Source organism: Athene cunicularia (assembly GCF_003259725.1).
Source record: "Athene cunicularia isolate RWA chromosome 12 unlocalized genomic scaffold, athCun1 chr12_part1, whole genome shotgun sequence".
Taxonomy (NCBI): domain Eukaryota; kingdom Metazoa; phylum Chordata; class Aves; order Strigiformes; family Strigidae; genus Athene; species Athene cunicularia.
The window spans coordinates 10,298,340-10,323,289 of NW_020799116.1; the positions used below are offsets into that span (position 1 = coordinate 10,298,340).

Consider the following 24,950-nt stretch of genomic DNA (forward strand, 5'->3'; position numbering starts at 1 on the left):
AAGAAAGGCAAAGAAAGAGAGGGGAAAGAGAGGTGCAGAGAAGTGACTTGTTCCAAGGTCACAAACCAGATTTAGAATGAGAATCAGATCTTCTCACTTCAGCCCATTTTCTATTCCATGGGGTATGGTGCTTCTGTTATTCAAATATGGAAAAGCCTGTCCTTTTCCAGTTAAATAGAGGGCAAAGAGAATGAGATCAGACATGAACTCAGTGATACAGAGAAAAAAAAAAAAAAAGAAAACAAAGGAATTGTGCTGATAAGGATGCTATTTTTAGATAAATTCTAAGATATACCATTACTCAAACCACAAATTTGTCTTTCTCTCTAGATGCAGTAAAGTGGGGAGAACGATTCAGATGTAAAACTGCAAATTGACTATGCATTGATGAAGAAACTGCTGCATGTACTGGTTAGAAATCTTTTTTTTTTTTTTTTTTTAATTAAGTATTTGTGTTTTGGATGCAAATTTTATTTACCTTTATATCTGAAAACAGTCATTGTAACTATCTAAGACCCATTTGATACTGCTTCTGTCTAATATACTTTCTATAAAAGCATAAACACATGTGTGTATATTTGTGCATATATGTATGTTGTGGAATAATTCTGTGTGATTTTAATTACTTGGAAGTATGCGGACGTGCTTTCAAAGTCTGAAAGCTCTCTAAGGTCAGATGGAACTTGTCTTCTCTTTTTGCAAGTTAAGCAAAGAGTCATTTGTTATTGTATGTGTAGCTGAGCCTTAAGCTAGGCTTTATCCTGTTGTAGCATCTGATCGGTAAGGAGCTTGGGATTTTACATTTTAAAAAACTGCTCAACTCTGGTCTTTCAGCCTGTAGGAGAAGAGGCTGTAATTATGCTATCCTGATTCTGTCAAAGGAAGTTTTCAATTCTACTTTCCATCAGCTGGTGATGGTGGCCATTGGGAGGGACTGGACCCAAAGTAGTGGATGCACCTTGCCTTTCCTTAAAGTACCCCTGGGGCATGTTGAAGAGAAATTGTGGGGGAGCAGGGCCTTGGTGATGATGTTGCTAACAACTTTTCATCAGTGAAAAAACATCTTGAAGCCATGGAGTTATTTATGACTTGGGCTTCTCTAGGATAGCTTGTTACTGGGAGGTTTAAGTGCCTGTGGACCCTTCCTGTAGTGAGATATGCTTAAAGGAAATAGTAATCCCTTGCCAGTGTGATTATCTTTTTTTTTTTTTTTTTTAAATCCTATTCATAAAAAAAAGCCTCCTGTAATTTTGTATTCTATTTCTTGTGTGTGGCTGATGAAAAGCAAGTCTGTGCTACCAATGTGTGTTTAAATATGCATTTCCCATTAACTTTTATTAATAGGAGCTCTAAGGCTAAAGCTTTATGTATAATGGGAATTATTTACACCGTTACTTTCTTTTGAGATACCGTTTATTGGGATTTTCTGATTTCTGCTTACCGGCCTTGACTACTGCAGAGAGCAGGGCTGAGAACATTGTTCTCATGTATCTGCTGCTGAATTTAATTTTGCTTATTTTTGTGGTCTGTAAAGCTAACAGTGACAAAATTATTGATAAAATGTAGTCTGTCTGAAAGTCTGTCTGAATATTGCTTTAACTTTTTTTTAGTAAAATGTTTTTATTCTTTTATTATACCCAGAGCCAGTGATTGTTTCAAGTAGAACATAATTTACTAATTTCTGATAAAATCCAACTAATGAGGCAGTGGGATTCAGATGCTGTGTGAATCTAGATGTCCATAAAATCTGGTTATTTTTTGATTTGTCTCTTTGTAGAAGAAGCTCTGAACTGAAAAGCTCACTTTCTTGTCAGTTTGTAAGTCAGCTTATAAACTTTCCCTCTTTCAAGACCAGCCATCTGGAAAGGTCACCATGTGAAGGCTGGCTGTTTTTTAGGTATGCATGAGCAAAGAGAATAAAGATTTAGTCTGCTTTTCTTGAGGGACAATCTGTCTTGTTTCTTCTTGCACACCCCCCAAAAAATGCATAAACTTTTCATTCTTCCCTCCCCCCCCCCTTCTGTATTCTCTGTCAAAGCATCCCATGAGCTATTCCACTTCAAGGGAGAAATACTGGAAATGTAGGCATAACATTCCAAGTGTAGATTTGAGCAAATTTGTATATAGAATCATAGAATCATTCTGGCTGGAAAAGACCCTTAAGATCATCAGGTCCAACCATAAACATATAGCTTCTAAGTCCAACACTAAAACATGTCCGTAAGTGCCACGTCTACGTGTCTTAAATACCCTGACCTTTTCCTTAGGAAGAAAGGACGCAAAGTGATGCAGCCTTTATAACCAGCTGGGCACATGGTGCTCAGGGCGTCAGTGATGTGTGTTTGGGAAATGTGCTATTTTCTTCCCTTTGGCTCACAACTTCAAGTACACCCACTTTTCTAGTTAATACGCTGTTTCCTCTCTGACTGAACCAGTTTCTCAGTGCAGGGATCAGCCTCATGACCTCTTTGCCCTGTGTGACCAGAGAATGAACTCAAAGACATTCAGATGGGGCTTCAGACTTAAGTTAATGTGTGCTCCAATGTCTCCCCCACAAATAACTGCATTTACACAGGATCTTTTTATTTAAGTATGTCTCCTCTTTGTCAGATAGAGGAATTGTATTTAAGATTTCATTACGTTTAACTGTGTGATAAAATTCCTATACTTAGAGTTTGTGAGTCTGTTACCTTTTAAAAGAAGACATTTGACAATGTGAAAGTTAGTACTCATTTGTTTTCATTTAAAATTCAGGGCATGATATGTGAAGTTTTATTTGTAAGGAGGATACACTGTCATGTTATTTTCTACTTGCTTAAAAGCCAGATAACTGGTTAAGGAAGCTCCCATCGTGAGGAGAAGAAAGGGCTCATTAAAAACATTAGCTGATATAGAACAAATTGAGCTTCAGTGCCCTGCATAAAGATTATAATAACTGTAATAATAAATGAATTAATAATGCATTAAAGGAGAATTCCTCCAGTCAGATTGTCACATGCTTATCCTTGAAAATTGACTTCATCGAGGTGTGTCATATGAGCTAATGACCTTAACTGATGGATTCAGGACTTTTCCACAGTGCAAAATCCACTTACATCCATATTTCTGTACTTTTGACAATTAGTCTTCTGGACAGACATGAAGCAAGTAGGACCGCTTGGTGTTGCAAGCCAGGGGGTAGCTCATTGCTGAAACAAAGCGATCTCTAGTTTTAACCTCAGGTGGTCAAGAGCTGCATAAATCCTGACCACTTGCAAGGGAAGCTCGGGTTAGCAAGCTGCAGGCTGCACAGCAACACCAGAAGCACACGCGTCTTGGGCTGTTGGCACTTCAAAAACTTATACAGCCCTTATCATACAAAGAGCTTCCATGAAGTTGATGTTTTTGGGTGAAGGTCATGTTTGTATGTATCACCAGCAAATTCTCTCTCCTGAAACCAAAATTCTTTCTCTTTCTCACCAAACTGCTGCTGTGTGGTATGATGGGGCCGTTCCTGTGCTCCACGGGAAGTAATGTGGTCTGAGTGCAGCTTGGTCTGACATCTTCCCCTCTGCGAGGGCTGGACTGGGAGAAGTGGGCATGTTCCAGAAGTGCCTACTTAGGTACTAAATGTGAAATAACTTGAAATAGCTCTATATCTGAAAATCTGGTTCAGTTGTGGGTTATAAATGTCATGAGATTATCAGGATTTAGGAATAAATGGTCAAGTTCAGCACTAAAACACAGGTGTCAACAGGGTTTTAATAGTGGAAGTTTAGGTGCTGAGGTGTATCTCTAGGCACAGCGGAAAAGTGAGAGTATGGGGGTTTCTGCTGTCTCCTCTGGGCAAGGGCTGGGTTTATAATGGTTGTTATGCACCTGTGCTACACTGGGGAAAAACTGTATTAAGGGAATTGATTATCCAGACATTCTAAACCTGTGCAGGTTGTAAACTGCATCCTTAGGGCACCTAGATACCTTTAAAGTGAATCCATTAGTCACTTCTGAAAACCAAAATGACCCCCCTAAACCTATGTACCACTGAAGATAGAGTTTACATATGTAAAGGTGAGGTGTCTAATTTTTAGAATCTTAAAAGAGTTGGCACTGGAAGGGACCTGGGGAGGTTGTCTGGGTGTCTTAGTTCAAAATGGAATCTATGGTTGCCAAATAGAGATTATAGGGAACACTTGTCCTTGGATTTATATGCCACACTCATGCTTCTGTGTGTCACCATTTATACCTGCAAACAGGTATTTGTAGGTGTTAGTTTGCATGTGGGAAGACTTTGCCCATGAAATATATGAAAGCAGAATTCTTTCTGGGATGCTTTTTTTGAGAATCATTGAAAAGTCATCTTTGGTTTGTCGGTGTTTTTTTTTTGTTGTTGTTTTATTTTATTTTTTTTTTTAATAAAAATCTCATTGGCATAAAAAGGCAAGCAAAAGGGCAACATCAATGGGCTTTTTATCAGTGCTTTGCATCATGTTAATACTACAGCCACCGGTAAATTATGTAGGCATTATACTGGGACAAAGGAAATTATAGCAGGGGGTTTATTTGAGAAGATTTTGAGTTTGCTTGTCAAGTCATGCAGTATGTGGTTTGTTTTATTTGCTGGCCAATGTGAGGCTAGCTGAATAGTAGCTCTAGTTTGTGTGGGGATTCTTCTCTTTCCCAGTGCATCATTTGATACATACCAGAAAATAGTAAAAAATTAAATAAGGGTAATGCATTAACGTACCAAATTGTTATGGCTCAGACAAACGACCGGAGAGTTGCCTATGCATCCCGTGAAGTAGTCACTCAGAAAGCTGAAAGCCCAATTCTGTTTTTCAACCCTTCAAGCAATAAAAGACACAGCAGCACTGAGGGTGTTGAATTTTGGAACAGAACAAACAGGTACCTGCTAGGAAGCTGGTAAAATAGCGAGAGCCTGGGACTGGCAGCGTATAATAAGGGAAATACAACTCTGCCTGTCCAGCTGGATCTGCTCCTCCATACCCTCTATGATTTCTGTTTTGACTGCTGTCAGAAGCAGGAGAAAGGGCTCAATGCTAAGGCTATTCTTAAATTTTTAGTAACAACACTAGGTTCATTAGAGCTCTCATCAAATGGCTTTCAGTTACTATCAGTCTGACTTGTATTTGAATTGATGACCTTGAGATGAAAGGCTTTTTATTCTATTACCCATCTCCTGAGCCATCAAGTCTTTAATATGCCGTGTAAAATCAGTTTTCAGATGGTATTTCTTTTATATAATATTGTCATTTATTATTAACAGTGTCTGATTTTGAGTTCTAGTAGCTATAATTGTGCATAATACTACTTTTGTTATTCCTATTATTTCAAATGTATGTTATATTACTATATACTTGTAGACACAGAGAAATAGATTGGTAATAGACTGTAATCTAGGTTTATATAAATGAGTTAATAAAATCGAAGAAAAATACAAAGTTAAAATAAAGTCAGCATCAGAAAAGCTCGTGTATTACTTCAGTAAATTGAAATATAAAATTCTGGTTTGATGCTGAAATAAGCTTTCCTGCAAAGTACTGTATGGGACTACCAAATGCATAGTTAAATTAAGAAAAATGAATATGTAATAAAAATCATTGCAATGAATATTACATACCACCCTTTTCCTCCTGAATGGCTTTTCCCTAAAGATACTACAGAGTAGATCATGTTAAGAAACCAATGTATACAGGAGCGTTAAAGAGAAGTGCAACAAGGTAGCTTTTTCCATTTCAGTTTTATTTGATCGTGTTTCTTAGGAAAAGCGAAAACTGGCAGCACTGGAATAAAGAGACACCTTTGCGGACAGATTTCTTGCAAATTCTCGATTATGGGTAGCATATTGTACATGTTGGATCTGGCTTGCAAGTATGTAATATGAATTTTAAAAGAAAGATAATGTGAAGCTGGTGCTGTACTGGGCAGCAGTAGTCAGTTGTGCCAAATTAAATGATTCTTTTACCCTTATTTTGTTCCAGAGGAGATAACATTTCTGTAAAATGTTATTTCTTGTGTTTTGACGCTGAAAGCGTTGTAGTGCAAATCTGGCATAAGATGCTAAGGGGTCATCCAGTGCAGCCCACTGGATCACACTACATAGCCAGCCTCCGGGAGAGATGTTGGCGTCAAGGTCTTTTTAGAAGCTTCCAGTGACGGATCCCAGCAGCTGCCTTGGAGATAACGTATTAAAATGATTAACTATCTAAATAGCTCAGGAAGCTTTTCATAATGTCTGTCCTCAATTTTCCTTTCTGTGAATTAAGCCAGCCACTGCACATGCCTGTGAAGTACAACTGTAGTTTTCTTAATTAAAACCTGTTATGTATTGGAATATTGCTGCTATGTCTACTTTTTGGTCCTCTTTATAAAATGAACAAATATCCTTCCTTCCAGGTCATGTTTTCTAAATCTCATATGAATAATTACCTCCTGTGTCCTGTGGTTAACATCTGTTAATATTTCCCAAAACACCACTTGTCTTTCTGGCAGCCGACTCACATTGCTGACTCATGTTTAGGTTTTATCCTTGCTAACCTCCCTGTTCGCTCTTATTGCTGCCTACCCAATAAGCGTGTGTTAAAATTCGAACTTGATTATTGCCAAAATAATCTTTGCCTATCTTTTTTATTACATTGTCTTAATGATTTCAGATGGAGGTTTTTTTCAAACATGTTGAGATAATTTGGTATGCTAGTGCTATTCTCCAGAGTGCTTGCAGATCCTCTAAACTCCACGTGACCTAAGTTACTCATGAAAATATGGGACTAGGTGCATGACCTAGTGATGATGACCTAGTAAGACCTGGTGATACACTGGTGTGTTCCCTCAATTTGGAAGTGGGCAGTTGAAAACTGTTCTTTGAGTGTGGTTTTTTATTGTTAGTCTAAAATAAGAAGTTGGTAAATATACCTTACTGTGATAGAAGAGTATGTTTTTCTATTCAAAATGTATCACATCTAATTCCTTATTATGAAAGGGTAATTATCCTGATTAAATAAAAACCAAAAGGTTGTCATGATTAGTTCTTCAAAATACATTTTGGCAGTTTATTCTTAATTTATATTCCTCTGGGTGCTTTTAATTCCATTGTTTAATCATTTGTTACTGGGTCTTCCAATGTACTGAATCTATACTGTGTAGTCTTCCTTTTTGCCATTCCTAATAATAGTTGCTATGTTTGACCATCTCTTACTCTCTGGTTCCTCAGCTATTCCCTGAGAGTACTAAAAACTAATTACTTATAGTTTAAAGAGAACTTCAGCTGATACCTAAAGTATTTCAAAATAAATTTAATCCTTAATTACTTATTCATCTCTATCCTACCCATACAATCTTTAACTCTCTGCTTGTGTTCCAAGCTCCAAATTAAAATGAAATATTGTGAGAGTTTGGTCAGTGTAAAATATCTTTTTGAGAAGACATAAGGGGAAAAAAAGGCAATGAGTATGCCAACCTTTCATATGTTGAGTGTGGTTTGCTATTCTTTCCCTGTTAGGTAGAGGACCAATATTTCCCTTTATGTTTTAAATCCCTTTTTGCAGGCAACGTAGGAAGAGGGGATCTTGTAGCTAAAAGGTAAGGGTTCTTTAGTAAATAACCATATATATTTTTTAATTACAGTTCATTCAACTACTGAAGGGTTAGAAAAACTCATTAAGGTTTCTAAGCAGTATTTCTTACTGCTTAATTAGTCTTCATTAATTAAACCAGAAGATTTGTATTTTTGTATTATTTACACCATCAAGCATTAATATTGTTTTAGAAGTGTGCTGCTGTTGTGATTATGTTCTCCTATTGCACTTCCTTCCCGGCTGTATTTTCAGCACCTTTCTGCAGTCCTGGTGCCTGATCCGTGTTCTGACAGGAGCACTGCGGGAACATCCCGCTCCAGCAGCCTTGCTTGGGTGATGGTTAGTCACTCTGAGATGGTGCATCTCCAGTCCAACAGCAGTAGGACTGAGAGGGACGAGGAGTTGACCTTTTGGCAGCCTGAGCATCCAACACGTGGAGTTTTGAGGCATGGGGAGGGTTAAAGCTGTGAAATGTCTCCAAAGTTGGTGTGTGCAGGTTTTTTAGAGGCTTATAGCTTGATAACATTGCAACGTTTTTTTCATGACCGTGGGCATGTCCTTGAGGCAGGTGGCATCCTGTGCTGGATTTGGAGGGGAGGGGAGACAGAGCACCTCCAGGAAAAGGGCTTAAGGATTTGTAATATGTGCACAAGAAACCAGAGTATTTTTGCTAATCTTCAAACTGGGGAGATGCAGAACCATTTTTGCTGAAATGAGTCAAAACTAAAAAACAAAACTTTGAGAGACTGTTCACTCTTTAAAAAAAAAAAAAAAAAAAAAAAAAAAAAAAAAAAAAAAAAGACAAAATAGAGAAATGTCATGGGGGAGGATCAAGTCCTTAGATGTACAAGAGGCAAATGTAAAGACCATTTCTCATTGTGGATAGGGAGGAAGGCCATAACTGTGGCATGAATGAGTGAGGGTCGGTGTTGGAGAAACACTTGCCAGTGACCAAGCCAGCCGGAAGGTGCCGGGTGGCCCTGAGGCTCTTCCTGCCGTTCCCAGCACTCCCTCCGTAGGTAACATCCAGGAATGACGGAGCCATGGTTGAGTCTGCCAACTGACTAGATGGCCTCTTGAAGTCCTTTCCAACACTCTGGTTTGATGAGATATAAAAATTAGACTTGGGCCAACTTTTGAAAGGGAAAGTTGTTACCAAAACGAGCTCTTAAAATGCATGGTTTGTTTTATGAGGGTTTTTTTTACGTGTGGGAAAAAGTGTGTGCAATCTTGAAGCTTCACCACAATACTATATGTAAATATGGATGCAATAAATTAATTCGTGGGTTGCAATAGTAGTTATAGATTTGGACAGGGTGTAGTGTAGTCCTGTCCTCTGATGTCCATTGTAACACAGGATAGTAGAGAGTATTGGAATAATAAATATATGGTAAATACAATAAATAGATTTAAAAGGTGTGAAAAAACATGCATTGTAAGATTCTCTTGGAAAAGTACTGCCTATTTTTGGTAATGTTTTAGTAGTTTATTTTCTTCTTAAGTCCTGCACCAATAGACTTGAACATTAATTTATTTCAGTCCTCTATGAAGGGTACTCACTTTTTCTGCAGTGCCACTTTCAGGTTAGGTATCTGTGAGGCAGATTTGATAACAGGGTGCCTACAGTTCTGTACTTTGGAATAAAGGAAATTTTTAAAACAACCCAATGCAGTACCCTCCATGAAATGAAAAGATAAATTAATTTTCTGAAAGTGACTGAGCTACTGAATTTATTTTTGAAATTCATTCTTTGACAAAATAGTGTAAGTAAATGCTAGAAAATGGAAAGTGATTAAAAATGTAAGAATTAATAGCAAAAAGTATATAAACAAATGTTATGTGTACAGATTTGCATCCTGTAGCATAAAGAGGATTAAAGAATTAATTTACCACTGGCATTTATTTTGGAAAAGTCCTAAGTCCAGTTCCATAAATAATACTCCTGATGTGCGAGTGCCCTAATGAAGTCAGTGGGGTAAAACCAAAAGAGTCTGTTGGAGAAGAGCAGGAAAAAAATACAAAAAAAAAAAAATTATTTTTTTTCTCATCAAGTAAAATATTAATAAAAACTATGAAGATGGAACTAGAATGGACTAGATGGACTAGAAATTGGAATTACAGACTCCGAATGTAGTTTGTGGTAACTAGGGAGATTTTGAAAAGAAAAGTCATTGTATAAAGAGATATGATTTGTGAACCAAATTATTAATATTACCAATATTTTTTCTCGAGGCAACAGTGACTCAGTCCTTAAGTGATGAGGAATTGCTTTATTTTTTGACAGTCTGAAAACTGATTCTGACACCCTGATCTGTCCTTGATTGGATTAACTGAACTGACATTTTTCCAGAAAAGAACAAACAAAACACACGGCATCCGTCCCATGATGAGTCGACAGAGGCAGCGTTCACAAATTCCCTCCGCGTCAGCCCGAGCTGTGGCGACGTGCCAGCTCTTATTAGTATCTGCCCTGCGTCTCTCTTCCCAAAGCACATATGCTTTGCAAAGTGCTCATGTCTCCCATGTATGACAAGTGCTCGGGGTAGTAACGGGAAAACGTTTGCAGAAGTTAGCGTTTGTCTGAAAGGCTGCTGCTTTCTCCTCAGTCATTTTAGCAGGCGTTATGGTATGTGCCCATATGGGTTCCTCTTTTCCATGGCACTCGTGTACAGAGTAGGCTTACAAAATTATACCTTGGCTAGGCAAATCAACCACATGTTAGAAACTTAGGCCTTGAAAGTCATCACAACTCCAACTTCTAAAAGTCTCGTTACAGAATGACTTGCGTGCCTGAATCTGGCTCAACAGGGATGTGACAAATTACTTGGGGATTTTCTTTAAATGTTGCTGCACTATTCACATATTTCCTCAAAACCCGTCCTGTCATGCTAGATCAAAAATTGTTGCAGTAAAAGTTATTCCTGTGTAGCTCTAAGACAGATTGTTATTCAATTGTACTGACAGCCTGTGTTTAGTAATCTGTTTATGTGGCTCTGCTATCTTCCTTGGCTCTGTAGAAGTAGGATTACCAAGCAGGCAGATATCTCTTGGAGATACCTCACTTTGCATATTTCCTCACCACCACCTTTGAAAAGTCATTTGCTTCTAAAAACTTCCTTGCCAAAAAAAAAAAAAAAAAAAAAAAAAAAAAAAAAAAAAAAAAAATCACGATCGTGTCTGAATATGGTAAAGGAGGAAAAAAAAGAGTTATTCTTAAGTGGCCTAATGCACCTTTTTCCCTTCAGTGTAGCTGATGTTTTGTTCCTGCGCACAGGGCTAAGGGTAAGTACAGTACACCAGCTATTCAGCGCCTGAAATAATTTGGATGGAATTTATTATCATTAGCATGCAGAAGGGGCAAAGCCAGTTGCCGCATGAGTTCATTACAAGGGAATTATTTCCTTATATACATTTAGTAAGAGTCAGCCTTAAGTGATGTTACCTCATTAAATTCAAGAACTTGGATACTGTTATCACTCTCCCAGATTTAATAGGCATGCTTTTTCCAAAGAGTTGCTTTTCTATAATCTGCTGCATAGCATGCAGACACCTGACAGATGCTCAGTAGATTTCTGCATCTGATGAGGGTTGGAGCTTTGATAAATGCAGAAGGGCTGTCGGAAAGGCCCGAGGTGTGAGAGCGCAGGGATGCTACCATGGCAGATTTTGCATGTGCTGAGAGCTTGGAAGAGGCTGCTGTGAAATAAACATTTTTTGTTAGCTGGTACCCGACAGCTTGCGTTGGCTGGAGGTCACTGCATGGTTTCTGTCGTCATCTGAGAAGTTCTGTCTCCGAGCGAGGGGTGAGGAGGACACCCACTAATAAGGAACTCAGCGTTATAGCCTCAGTGTGCCACGCTGGAAGACAAAGGGACACTGTCTATGCTCAACATCCCTCATTTGAAAATTAATGAACAAATGGCAGGCTACAGACGTGATGGCTATGAAACCTCTTACATTGGGCAAGAAGTGCTTTCCCACTGAGTGCTTTCTGGTTAATGATTTAGTTTCAAATTTGAGTAAGTTTTTGTTGCTGTGCAGTGGTTCCAGGCAAACTAGTTTTGGAGGAAGGATTGACCTTTTCAAGGATGCTTCATGCCTCCATTAGAGAAATAACTTTCTTAATTTTTATGAAGTCGGTATCATGAAATCATGCAAATTAAAGATGCAAAAGGTCTTTTTATTGGCTGTTGAACTGCTGTGTCCCTACAGGGTGGTTGTTTTCATTAACCAACTTTGGTTTACATTTCTAAAATTCAGATTTACGTAAAAAGTTACTAATACCCATATAGCACAAAATAACAGGGAAAGTAATTCTCTCCAGGTAATTAAAAATCAAACCTTTCTTATAAAACAGGATATTCTGTAACGTGTAAACCTAACCCCCTGGCTTAGTTTCCTACTGACTTATATTCCCAATTGCTCTGCACGGGGCAGTGCTTGTGCATTTTCTGTCTTCCCCAGCAGGCAGGAGATAATACTGGGTTACTCACAGCCTATGTTATGTACGCGCTGACTGGATTGCCAGTAAATATATTGGGATTTGCTGATCAGCTGCTCTCAATCAGAATTTATGATGTTTTTTTTCTCAGTGGAGTCACTTTCATTTGAAACTTCCCCATTTGCCAGCGATTGAGGGGTTTGGATAAATGGGTGAGGCTGCACAAGTGCAAAAGCCTCTTTTCCTCAACAGGCTGTCCCAGAAAATGGCATTTTTTCCTTTGCCAAGAAAAAAAGAAGTTCTCATCAAACCAATCTATTTCAACATTATAATCTTTATCCCCCAAATAAAGATGCAGAATTTTTGCCAAACCCCTGCTCATTACACAGGATTTTCATTTCTCTCTGAAGGACTTATGCTTGAGTTTTTATATGCAAGCAGTGTGGGTGAATTCCCAGGGACGGGGCGTGTACACAGGATCCCCCAACAGCCCTGGGGTGCTCCTGTCCTGTCCCCAGGGCTGGTAGGTGAGGACAGGGTCAGCCCCTGCTGATAGGGGGCAATGCACCTTCCCTGGGGGGAGCTGGAGGAGAGCTGGGGGCTGCTGGGCGGGAGTTTGGCTAGCTGAGCAGTTTTCAGCAAAACTCAAAGCCTGGCATCCATTGACTCTATGATAACTTCATCCTGATGTTCTCAAGGTCATAGTCGAGGCATTTAACATTTTAAAACAGCATTTTTGGAAGCATTGGCTTTATCAAAGACTTCATGGTGTTAGTGGTGGCAAGGCACTCGTGGAAGAATTGAAACAGTGATAAAAGCATTTGCCAAACTTTTTTCGTGTTGCATGCTTTGCAAGTAAGGAAAACTGAGACCCGCTCTTGATGCTGCTTATTATTAAATGCTTTCTTTAGCAAATGGGCTTGAATACAAACATAGTCATTTGTCGCCCTCTGAACTGCTAATGCTTTTGACATACTTTTTGAAGCTGCCATTGTGAGCTGTAGCCTTTGGACTCCCTGTGGTTTGTTGGCAATGTCCAAACCTGAAACTTTATTTTTCCTTCTTGTAGAAAGTATTAAAAATCAGTGAGAAAAGGTTGCTTGGTATTAGGATTAGCTTGAGCTTCAGTTCCTCTTCACTCCAATTTTTTGTTCAAAGTCATTCTCATACTTGAAAAACAAGTGACCTGCCAGTTAATGCTCTCTGATGGGAAAGTGCCGCACCAGATCCCATAGGAGTCAACAGCCATAGTCCAGATGCTGTTGATGGAAGAATGATTGTGCCACGAGGCAGCAAATGAATTTTGTGCCATCACTTGATAAGAAATATATCCAGAAAAGGATCATGGTTCTGTGAAAACAGTAAGAAGTAGAGAATAATAGTTTAGATGAAAGGTTAAAGGAATTGGATCTATTTAGGACTTTTTCTGTGCATGTGTGAAAGGGTAAGAGCATTTTACTATACACTGGTAGACCTGCAAAGAATAGAGTTTTTCAGTGATGAAATATCTAATTAATGCCATTGATTCATCTTCTTGATGTGAGTTAAAGTGTCCTATACATATCATATATGTATATCTCTCTATATAAACAAGAAGTATTGTATTTTACATGACCAGGTAGTGAGCTATGACATCCAAGCACAGGTTAGCACCCTGCTTCTTATGGACTAACGAGGTGTTAATCCCTGCGCCATTACTGTGTGATTATGTAGGAATATTATTTTGGTGTTAATGTCTTCAGACTTCGGGACTAATTAGCATACCTCATGTCATTGACAAGTAATGATAACACAAGGATATCACTTAGTAAAGTATTATGAATTGTTTTTTTTTTTTTTACTGTTTCTATGTAGGTGATTTTTAATTTCCTTGCTTTGTGGTGCAAATCAGTGATCTAGATACAATAGATAATATCATTTGCTTGTTTTAGAACAAAGCATGAGACACAATCCTTTTTCTTCTTATTTCTGGTGATAAAATCCTTGGTTTTAGATGAATTGTCAGATTTCTCTGACTCAGTTGGGCTTTTTTTAGTCTTTAGGTCTGCCACTATGACCCATCTGCAACCCATTGCCTATTTGAAAAGAGGGCTAAAAATACTTACAGGCATTATCTCAACAGTCAGTTGCAGAGAGACAGCAATTTGTTGACGTATCAAAGGCAGGTGCACGCTGACATCCGTTAGAGAATTTAGAACAATCGAAAATAATTTACTGCTTGAAAATTGAATTAAAAATAAAAGGTGCCACATCTCATAAATTGGTAGAGGGTCTTCTGGTGAATCCTGAGACCTCTCTGGAAGGAACCTGGTCATACAGATTTACAGATTACCTGGTAATACAGATTTGCAGCCTGGATGCAGTCATTGTAGAAAAACGCACATGTAGAAGGTCCTTTCATACTGGTCTAAGAGAAACTGTGTTTGAGGCCATCATAGCTTGGGACATGCTTGTAGGAAGTGATCGTACTTGAGTAGATTTAGTTACTTAGATGTTACACAGAGACTCAAGGTATTTTCAGTAGTCTGGCTGTATAAAATTTATTAGTAGGCCAACTGTCCCAGTTTGAATCTGATCTTAACAGAAACCTTCCTAGAAAGTGAGTGCAGATGTAGGTGATAGGATGCTGGTAATTACAAAAAAGAAAAGCATTGGAAAAGCTTGAGATTACTATGATAGTCAAAGACAGAAATGAGCTGAGTTTGGGAATGCAATTTAAAAAAAATTAAAACATAATTTGTGCAGCTGTAATGGAAGATAGAATTTAAAATCTTTCTTGGCTAAGTTCAGCTGATTTCTTATAAAAGAAGAGTTAATTGAGTAGAGGACAGAAGGACAAACCCAGATATTTTAAGATCAGGCTTTGAAAGTACCACATACAGAAAAATACAGTGCTAAACGCTTTCCCCTTGACAAATGTGGTTCTTCTGCCATATGATCCATATTTCCAGCTCCGGGATGTATCACCCTGCAAATTGCAAAACTAAGTATTAGGAAATATGCCTTGAAAATGTGCCAGCTACGTTCCTTAAAAGGATCTGAGAAAAGATGACTCACTACTTAAATGGCCATTCATTGCATCTGCAGAGCATTTCAGGTTAAATTCTCTGAAACAGTCATGATTTCTCGTAGAAGCTCCTCTGTGTTGCAGAGCCGGTGCTGCAGCCGCAGCCCATTGCTGGGGTGCTGGTGAGGTAGCAGGAAGGGAGGTGGCATCAACCTGGAAAGGGGACGTGGTCCATCAGGGACACCTGCAGCCATCTGGAGTGGTGAGGAGGTGGAGGAGCACCGAGACTACCCCTCAGAAGGTTTGAAATTTCTGAATTGATTAAAAGCTGACCTAAAGCAGGTTTTGGGTGTCAAATGGCTGGTTAATGACTGGGGTCACCAGAAAGGAGCATGAGTGAAATGTCTTCTTGTCCCCTTGTGCTGTTTATGGTGCCTGAGGCAAGGGCTTGGGTATTACAGTGATGTATCAGATCACTTTGGGGAATTATTTGTGACCTGTTGATGCATGGACTGTAGTCAGTATTTTGTATCTGTCTGTCTCTCCATCTTCCTTTGTTCTCTTTGCTGTTTTTTATCACAGAGCCTTGTTTACTGCACATCTTGGTATAAGATCAGAATTTTTCTCTATAAAGTCAGTATTTCTTTGTGGTTTTTGGTGCGGGGGTTGTGTTGTGTTTTGTTTTGTTTTTTTGGTTGTTTTTTTTTTTTTCCCCTTTCTTTTCTTTTTCTTCTCTCTCAATGAAACCTGCTTTCTCAATCTCTCACTGCTGTTCCTCTACAAGCAGTGAGCTCCTAGGGCACAGCTATGCCTGATGTCCCTTCGTAGCTCAACATGCCGACGGGGCAGAGTTGAAGTGACAAATGTTGAGCTAGTGCAAAGCTGAGATATCAGAGTTTATTTTCAAGTGACTGGTGTTTTTTCCTTGTTAAAACACATAAAATAACCTTTACTGGAACAATTCCTTTTAACATTTTTGTCATCTTGGTCATACAGGAATTTGATTTTCCCCAGTTGTTTGCTGACCAAATACATCAGATTTTTTTACGAAGTGTGTTTCTCATACAGAGTGTTTTAGTTTTGATGAACCTTAATTCAGGTGCTCTGTAGGAACCTACTTTACAGAAAACACATCACCTATGGAAAAGCAGATCCCTTTAAGCATTTATCAGATTTTTAGAGTATCTTGCTACAACCATTTGCAGCCTTGAACAGTCTCAGCTGGCACGGGTAGGTAAAGGCACCAGGAATGTGCAGGCGCGCACGCCTAATGAGCTCTGTGTTTAGCTGCCGTGGTATGTGCCAGGTTTTGACTGACAGCCTTTTTTGCCTCCTTCTGAGTGAAACCAGCTTCTTTCTGTCTTTCCAATAAATAAGAGAGCTGCGCATCAAGACAGTGTATTTTGTGGTTATTTCTCATAGCTTCTGTTCTGTATTTGAGGAACTTTTACTGCCTTTTTCTATTTGGTTGGGTGCGCTGATTGATTTTTGCTTCCTGTGTTCAATTATTCATTTTTCTTCTTTGAAACTTGAGGGAAAAATAAACCAGGATGAATCCAGTTATATGGGCTTTCAGATATTGAAGATTCATCAAAATTCTGCTATAGGCTCTTGCAATTCCTTACAGAGGAGGGATCCAAACTCTGCTGAACTCAACACAAATCTCTTTCTAACTCTCATGTTACCTTAGTGGTCATTCTACCTTTGGCTCGATATGGACAGTAAGTAAAAGTAAATGACAACTATCTTTTTAGACAGAGGTGCTTGTAGAGATACCACAGTTAATGGGGCTCCATCCTAGGCTGTTGTTATGAAAGCTCAGAATAAGGGAACTTAAATATACATTATCTTATGGGAAAAATCTCATGTTAAGAAGTTTATGTTGGCAGGTGGAGAGGAGAACAAAGGAAGAATGAGGAGGGAAAGTAATCCATTGGTTAACTGTGGTTAAAACTGGGGAGGGCAGAAAAATGCACCTGAAAAGAAAAAAGAATCCTTGTTTTATCATAAATATCAAAATACAAATTCAAGTTGACATACCATCATCTAAATCCTCCCAAATTTAAACAAACTATTTTCTTCTCAAGCATGTTCTGTGGAAGCCAGTACAAATAAAGTTCTCACTTCATCTGATCTGAGGCAGAGGGACAAAGTCCTTGAGTACATCCCAGCACACTTTTGGGTTGCAATAAGATGATGTGGTGGGGAAAATGGGGATGTCGATGAATGTTATACATGTTGCCATGAGTGACGATACATACTACTTGTGTATGAAGATGTGTGGAAAATAGTCTGTTTTCTTTCTATCTACTGTTAGATGTGATTCAATATAAGAAATGCTGTTACTTATATTACAAAGTTTGCATAATGGCCTTATTTGCCCTGAGTTTGGGAAAAAGGGGAATATCCTATTTACCAATCACAGAATCAGTTCTAATTTTAGGTATTGTTTCCTTTTGTCTCTGTTAAAGTGTCTTGTGTTCTGTCTGTCTCCACCCTGAAATCCAGGTCTTTATGTGGAGCATGTCTGTGTATGTTCCACAGGTGTGTGTTTTGCAGTGGTAAACCAATATTTTCCTTTACGAAGTACAAGCAGAGCAGTTTTGCCTCAGGTAAATTCTTTCTCCGGGAAAACCCATTCAATAATGCCTCAGGGCTTGTATCTCAAGATGAAACAGAAATCTGTCTTCCTGATAAGATGTGAGTAAAATTTCATGTCTGTGACAGCTGAAGGAAAATTAGCAGGAAAAAAATCATACTCTGTAAGGGGGGAAAAGCAACTAAACTCTTAGAATGTATGTACTTTTTCTTACCTCTTGTCACAAATTTCTGTCTGCTGTGAACTGCACAATGCAGCTCTCACAGACCCATCTTGAGTCTTTCCCTATTTTCCTGCTGGATAAACCTCCCAACCCTGTATTGGATTTCTTCCTCTATCCCCTTCTCTCAGCCTTTGTGAAATGACAGGGTTATGGCGAGGCTGTCCTTGCTCTGGGGTCTGAATCTGGCAGTGCCGAATGATGTCAGGTAATTCAGAGGCTGAGTGGGAGCTTTTGCCTGCCCTGGGGTTTCCCTGGACTCCCACATGGCCAGTGATGATCTTTTTGGTGACCGGCACTGATCTGCTGTGTTGGATGGATTCATTAACTAGTAGGAATGGGTACACATTGTTGTCTTTAGAAGGAAAAGAAATGCGTATAGTGAACTGTCTTATTCTAAGGTAGATGCTGTGTGTTTGAGGTTTGGCTATTGAAGAAGAAAGACATTCTAATTTCTTGTTTTCTTTTTTTTTTTTTTTAATGTAAGTTCAGAGGTTTGACTAAGCTGTAAGGTACACACCTGAATTTTTAATCCCCAAAGTCTGTTTTTATAGCTCCATTTTTTGGTGACTGTATGGTAATAGTGAGGTTTGTGCCTCCTCTTTACTCAAAACTGTAGATGTGGTCTGTTGTAGCTTTCCAGCCAGCACAGGCACCAGGATGGCACTCTCAGCAGTGTCTGTCTGAGGTGGCTATAGAGCAGCAGCAGAGCATGTGACTGGCTTATAATTAGTTTGCATTTCTTTACAGCTTCTCTTTTAGACGGGGGAATTGCATAACTTAACGTGAGTAATACTAATTATTTTGGATCTGTCATTGCACAACTGATGATGAATAATGCAGATGCTGCTGTGACGCTAAATGCAGTTGTTGAGGATTTTTTACATTTTCCCCTCATCATCTGTCTTGAAGTATTGTGACATTGGATGACACAGATAAACCTGAATTCTGTAATTAAGTTTTATTTTAACGATCCTGGAAAATATTCAATTTTGCATGTTCTCATAGTTTAAATGCAGCTTAATGAGTCTTCCAGTTTTCCTGTCTGCTTAATACGCTGCTGACATTTCTCCATTTGGATAACAAGATTCAGTAGGATAAAACTATCTTCAAAATGCTCCACATCGGTATATTTAGGTTTTCATATTAATGGAGACATTTTTATGCCATTAGATCAACGATTTTTCTTCCATTTATGTGTGGAAGGCCAGGTCAAGTCTATTGCTAAGTAAATAACAGCAAAATATAAGGGGGTAATTTCAGTGACTATGAATTTGTTTTTTTCTAAAAAAATTCACATTATTTTCCATGAATGTTGGTGTGATTAGGGTTTTGCAATACTGATTCCAGTAAACAAGCTTTAAGCCTCCTTTTACAGGCTTTTGCATTTGAAAAAAATTCACATTTGATGAAAGCAGTGACTGAAACCACAGGCTTCTCACCCCCTCACTGTAAACTGTGCACAGAGTCAATTGAATATGTAGCTATGCAGAAAAAGCTATGCTTAGGTGGGATCTTCTCAATTTTTTCCACAGTATGCCAGCAGAACCGCTGGCTGCCTTGCTGAAGAAAAGGAGGAATTTGTGTACATTCAGCTGGGCTGTCTGACTTGATTCCTGAGGTATGAGGGCTCTGTCCACACTATGTCCGAACTGGGATATTTTTAGAGTGAAGCTGATCCGCCTTAGGCACAGAAACTCACGAATTTAACAATCTTTTATTTTTTTCCTTTTTTTCCCCTCTCACTCCCTCCATCTTTACCTGCCCCCCCCCGTGTCTGTTTAACATTAAAAGGACTGCATCTCTTGATATAAAGTCAGCAGGGATCCTCCTGCTGCGGAGGAGAGCGGGATGCTAACGCTCGGCAGTACAGGGCTTCCGTGGAAGTGGCTGAGGCAGCCGGCGTAGTTGCTGTGCCGTTGCACTTTGCCACATGCTCTCGGAGGGTTTCAGGCTCTCCGTGGATGTGCACAGGCCCTGTTGGCTTCAAGTTTATCCTGGTGGAAAGATGCCCCAGATTTGCTGGTGGCAGTAAGGAAAGCATAGCCTAGTTTTCAGAGTTGATTCCTGTAAAAGGGGGACATGCTGATGGCCAGCTCTTTCCCAGAAGAGAAGGTTTAAATGATGCTCCTGGACTCCAGAAAGGTGATTTTATTCAGTCTTAGACTTGGAACTAAATCTGAATATATTTTTGTTTTATCCAGCTATATCAAAGTGCTTGGGAACATGAATGACACATTTCCAACCATGGTTTTCTTCTTCAGTTGCAGTTGGAAACACTATTTAAAAGGACTCAGAAAAAAATTCACTGATGATTCTTGCTATAGAAGAGTCCTTTGAAGTTTAGCCACTTCCAGAAGTCACAAGCCATTCAGTGGTGATGTGTTGCAGTACAAACCAAGTTGGCATTTCCAGAAAATAAGTGAATTCAAGACATATTTATTAGCTCTATGGCTTGAATTCAAAAATCTCCAAATGAGAAAGAAAGTTCCCAATTTTCTCAGTAGAAACATTTATAACAGGACGAAATAGTTTGAAAGATTGGCCTTTAATTTCTAGCCTAAGCCAAACAGAGCAATCACTTATATCAGATGTATTCTATCTATAGAATGGTAGAAAAATCTGTTATGAAGCATCAGTTAACACTATCATGTTATGATTTTTAGGTATGTAATTACAATCATGCAGTATTTACCAAGTGTGAATACTTACATTCCAGTGATCTGTTATCAAACTGGACGTGTGGCTTAATTTAGATTAAATTCAGAAACTTGGTTGTTTGAATATTGTTCTGTACTTCATGCCTCATAGGCATAAAGTGTAGAGGAAAAACATGACAAGATGGAGAGGAAGTAAACACCACATTTGAAGAGATGGTGATACACTTATTTTTCTTTTTTAAATTTACAAATTACAATAAAGGTTCATATGTGATAATAGAAACAAATCAGCTTGATGTAAATCTACTGCAAAGCAGAGGTGCACTACATACATCAAAAGGGAAGATTAAGCACCCTAACCAGAGTCCTGTGGAAGGTGGTTATGGCAGTTGATTATTGTGAGACTGAGCCTAAGTAATAAGCATGAAATATTAATTACACTACTGGTGTATTATGAAATAAAGGTGTTTTAGCATTAACAAATGAAATTGAACCAGATTTAGAAGAAACATTTCAGACTATTTTGTGCAATAGGCTAAAACACATATTGACTCACTAGTACATTAATGCAAATTATTAAATTATTAGGGATTAGTGACCAGTTTAGACTGTAGAGAATCCAAAGCAGAAAGCTTTAACCCTTTCACTAGTCTTCCTTGACTCATCTTTGGCTGTAACAGCAGTCATGTATGTCTTCTGCACCAGAGCACTAGTATTCTTCAGGGATGTCTTTGGTCAAATTAGTCCATAATCTTTCATAATGCACTCCCCAGAGGGTCTTATTACTAAATGCTCTTGATAAGTAATAGTATATGCAAAGTAGATCTGCACTCATACGTCCTGTCATGTAATAAATGATTGAAGTCTAGCCGGGAAGTGTGCTGCAGTAAAGCAGCTATTAGCTGAACCCAAGCAAAATTGTTATAATCTGAAATTCAGACATGTCCCCGAGGCTTGCTTATCCACACTGCCCTGGATTTTCAGCAATCAGGATCATTCTCCAGTGACATGTCAGTTTTGTTGCCTGGGTCCTGGTAGAATAACAAGAGGGAAAAACACCAAAGGAGTAAGAAATAGCGAGCATTTCTGCTTCCTTTGGCAGGGTGAACTCCATGAGGAGGTGAAGTGAGTTGTGCCATGGACATGGGACACTGCACTGGGTCAGGTATTGGAGCTATCAGTGTGACCTTATCATGTCCTGTATGGGAAGGTAGGAGGAAGGAATCACTGTAGAACTTCTGGGTTTTGTCATTGTCACTGATTCCTTCAGACAGAAAAATCCAGGATTTTATCTTCGTTGTGTTTTATTGCATGTGCCTTGTAGCTCCTGCCAGCTGCCTCCAGAGCAGGGCCATGACAGGAGCTCCTCTGTAGGTCCAGAGTCCCTCCAGTTCCTTGATTTTTATAGCATCAGTGAGTTTCAGGAACCCAAGTGGCAGTCACTTTCACTTATATCCTGGTTTCCTGGTGTCATTTCATTTGCACTGGAAAGCCCAGTACCTGTGGAAGCTGCGGGCTCACTGCGCTCTTCAGGAACAGATGGTGTTCCCTGCTCAGCTCTTACAAAGTGTTGAATTCCAATAAATTCACCTTGCTGCTTAACCCAGATACTTACTCATATTATTTGGGTTTTGTGCACTTTATTTCATCACTTTTATAGGATCACAGGCATTGTCAATTCTTCTGTTAAAACTTGGTGTAACATTTATTAACTGATACAGGGCTGGTTTAAGCATCCCTTTGTTTGTAATTAATGGCCTGGATTTCCTGTCAAATTTGGAACAAATGCACCTCAAATTGAGGCTTAAATAGTACTTTCAAACCATGATTAAATGTATTATTACAATAGACCTGTGTATCCCATGGGAAGTCCAGGGAGCATACTCCCTGCACACAGATCCCATCCTGAGAAACTTACAGTATGTCCAAGGTGTCCAAAAGGTGGAAGAGGAAGGTACTTCACAACTGGACACAAAAACGTTCAGTAAGATCATATGTAAAGTCTGTCAGAGTTGGGATCTGAATTTCTGCCTCCAGTGCAAGACCATCTCCTTAATTAAAAGCATCCCAATGATTTGGGAAAGCAAAGAACTGCAGTGAAAGGGTCAGACTTGAGATTTGTAATCCACATCATCCTTTTCTGAGCTCATGTTCTGCCCTTGCAAACGTTTCACTGAGTGCAGAAGTGCTGGTTTGTGGATGGAGCTTGGTAGAGTTGAAATGCAGACTGGGGTGGACCTCAGCTGCCTGCTCCTGCCTGCCCTTGCTAAGGAGAGCCTTTGTTTAGGTCCAGCAATTTTGCTAGTACACCATATATATCATTAGGAATCACTAGCCTAATTTCTTGTTTCATTATGGATGACAAAATAAAACATTAATAGGTTTTTTAATATGAACTAGAAGTTAAATATTCATTATTTCTTATGACTTCAATGTCAGTAAGCTTTTAATACGCTGTAACTCAAAAAGTCTTTGCTCTCTACTTGCACCATTTTAATTTATGAGTGTAAAGGTCATCTGAGCATTGCTTCTGGCCCATTTCATTCCTCAGCAGCTCCCAGCTGTACGTCATGTCATTGTGTGCCCTCGTGGATGGCTCCTCATATGCATCATGAATGTTATCTGATTTCTGGTGTGCACTTTGGCTTTGGGCTGACCTCTCCCTAAAGCTGGACCACCCCTCAATAACTGCTTTTTCAGTATGTTTCAAATGTGTGATATATAGAAGAATGGCCACGTTAGATGGGGAAAGAGAAGCATTGGCCCATCCTTGTGCATACAGTGTGCCAGAGGGATCTCCTGTATGGTGTTGTGGTGGCTGCGGGGGATGAAGATGAGAGGAACTGGCTTTGCAATTTCTTTCTTAAAGCTATTTGTATCCTCTCTTTCATCTTCACAGCTCCATTTTGTGTCTGGATAGTTATCTTATTCCTTTATCCTTCCAAACCATCTTTCATGAAGCTTTCTATCCTAAATTCTCTCCTTCAGATTTGATTTTGTTCTGATACAATGTGTTCATATTTATTTCTAAGTGAGTGTGCTGAAAACACTGACTGCCCATTGTCCTTTAATATCAAGCAATTTACATAAAAATTACATTTGAATGCCGTATGCATTTTTGTGGCATGTTTCCACAGAATAGAAGCAGAATCTGCATACACGTATGTGAAGTCTTTGTGTGTATTAGTCTTACTCAGAACCCTGTCATAACCAAACCCTGCTAGTTAACACCAAAATACCGTAATCATTAGCTGTGTAAGTCATTGTACGTCCCTGTAAGTATGGTCTTAGTTCTGCTGATGAAGATAAGCAGCAATGTGAAAATCAGTACTGAAAACAGGGGGTTTTAACATGAGGAAAAAGGTACGAAAGTTGATTTTATTCATTATCAGTAACCAGTAATTATGAATAGTGGCCTAAGTGAGCCTGTAATTCAACCTTCTTGCAATGCAAGTTGCATCCTGTGGATCTGGGGACTGAATCTGCAGTTGCTAGAGCACCATGGCTCCTTTGCTATCCTCCTAAAACTAGAGCTATCAAGCAAGTGCTTAGTGCAGGTCCTGCTCATGGCTCCTGGTCTCCTGTCATCAGCCCAGTCCTTGGTACTGAGTGAGCAGGCTGCTGCCCTGCCGTCACTGTCCCTAATACCATGAAATTCCTCATGGCCCTTTTTAGTTCATCTCTTTTGGATTGCTGAATGCAATGATCACAAGATCCTGGGTGAATAATTGTTTCATTTTAATTCTCTAAATGCATTTCATTGCACTGAACCTATGATGACACATAGTGCGATGTTACGGTTTTATGTTTTTGCGTCTGGGCATTTTCAAGTATTAAGTTCCTCATACCCAGGTTAAAGAGAATTCTTTATCAGGTACGTGATCTCCTCCTGAAGGAAACTGCACATTTTGCTTTCTGTATGATTAAATATTTTGCTACCAAAAAAACCAACTGTTAAGTTTGTACGGTGACAGATCTGCAGTACAGCAGACACTTACCTTGTGAGGTGATTGCTGTTCGCTGACCAGCTGGATTTTGTCTGTGTGCAGTAGTATGCTGAGTAGTAAAATTGTCACAAGTGATGCAACCTTTGAAGAAAAGATAGTTTCTTTTCATACAGTCTTCCTCAGAATCCCACATTTCTGACACGGATGAGATACAGATGCTCATTTCTCACTACTGGGTGTTGTGTTTGCTACCATGAGCAGGGCCATGGGTGTTATCAGCATGGTAGGGAGGAGCTGGAATAGTAACAGTCCTAGAGAGAAACTCCAGTACTTGATGAAAAAATAATACAATCAATTAATAGATAATCAAGTGTTAATAATTTATATGAACTTCGGAATGAATGTTGTTAATATTTAAACATTCTGATAGATTAAAATTAATCAAAGTATTATCTATCTATCTGGAGGCGTACTGGGGATAAACTCGTCTACCTCCTGATATAAT

At 39.0% G+C, this 24,950-nt stretch overlaps 1 protein-coding gene across 10 annotated transcripts in view; it reads left to right on the forward strand.

The window, feature by feature from the left end:
- Positions 1-324: 324 nt before the first annotated feature.
- CHL1 (cell adhesion molecule L1 like) overlaps positions 325-24,950 on the forward strand; it is a 103,494-nt gene continuing 78,868 nt past the window's right edge. For 8 of the 10 annotated variants that reach the window (XM_026857325.1, XM_026857322.1, XM_026857324.1 and 5 more), the window contains exon 1: positions 325-411. The gene's annotated coding sequence lies outside the window, so the exon portion shown is untranslated. Of the gene's footprint in view, positions 412-15,249; positions 15,321-16,414; positions 16,741-24,950 lie in introns of those variants that run through there. The other 2 variants (XM_026857320.1, XM_026857319.1) reach the window with 2 other exon arrangements.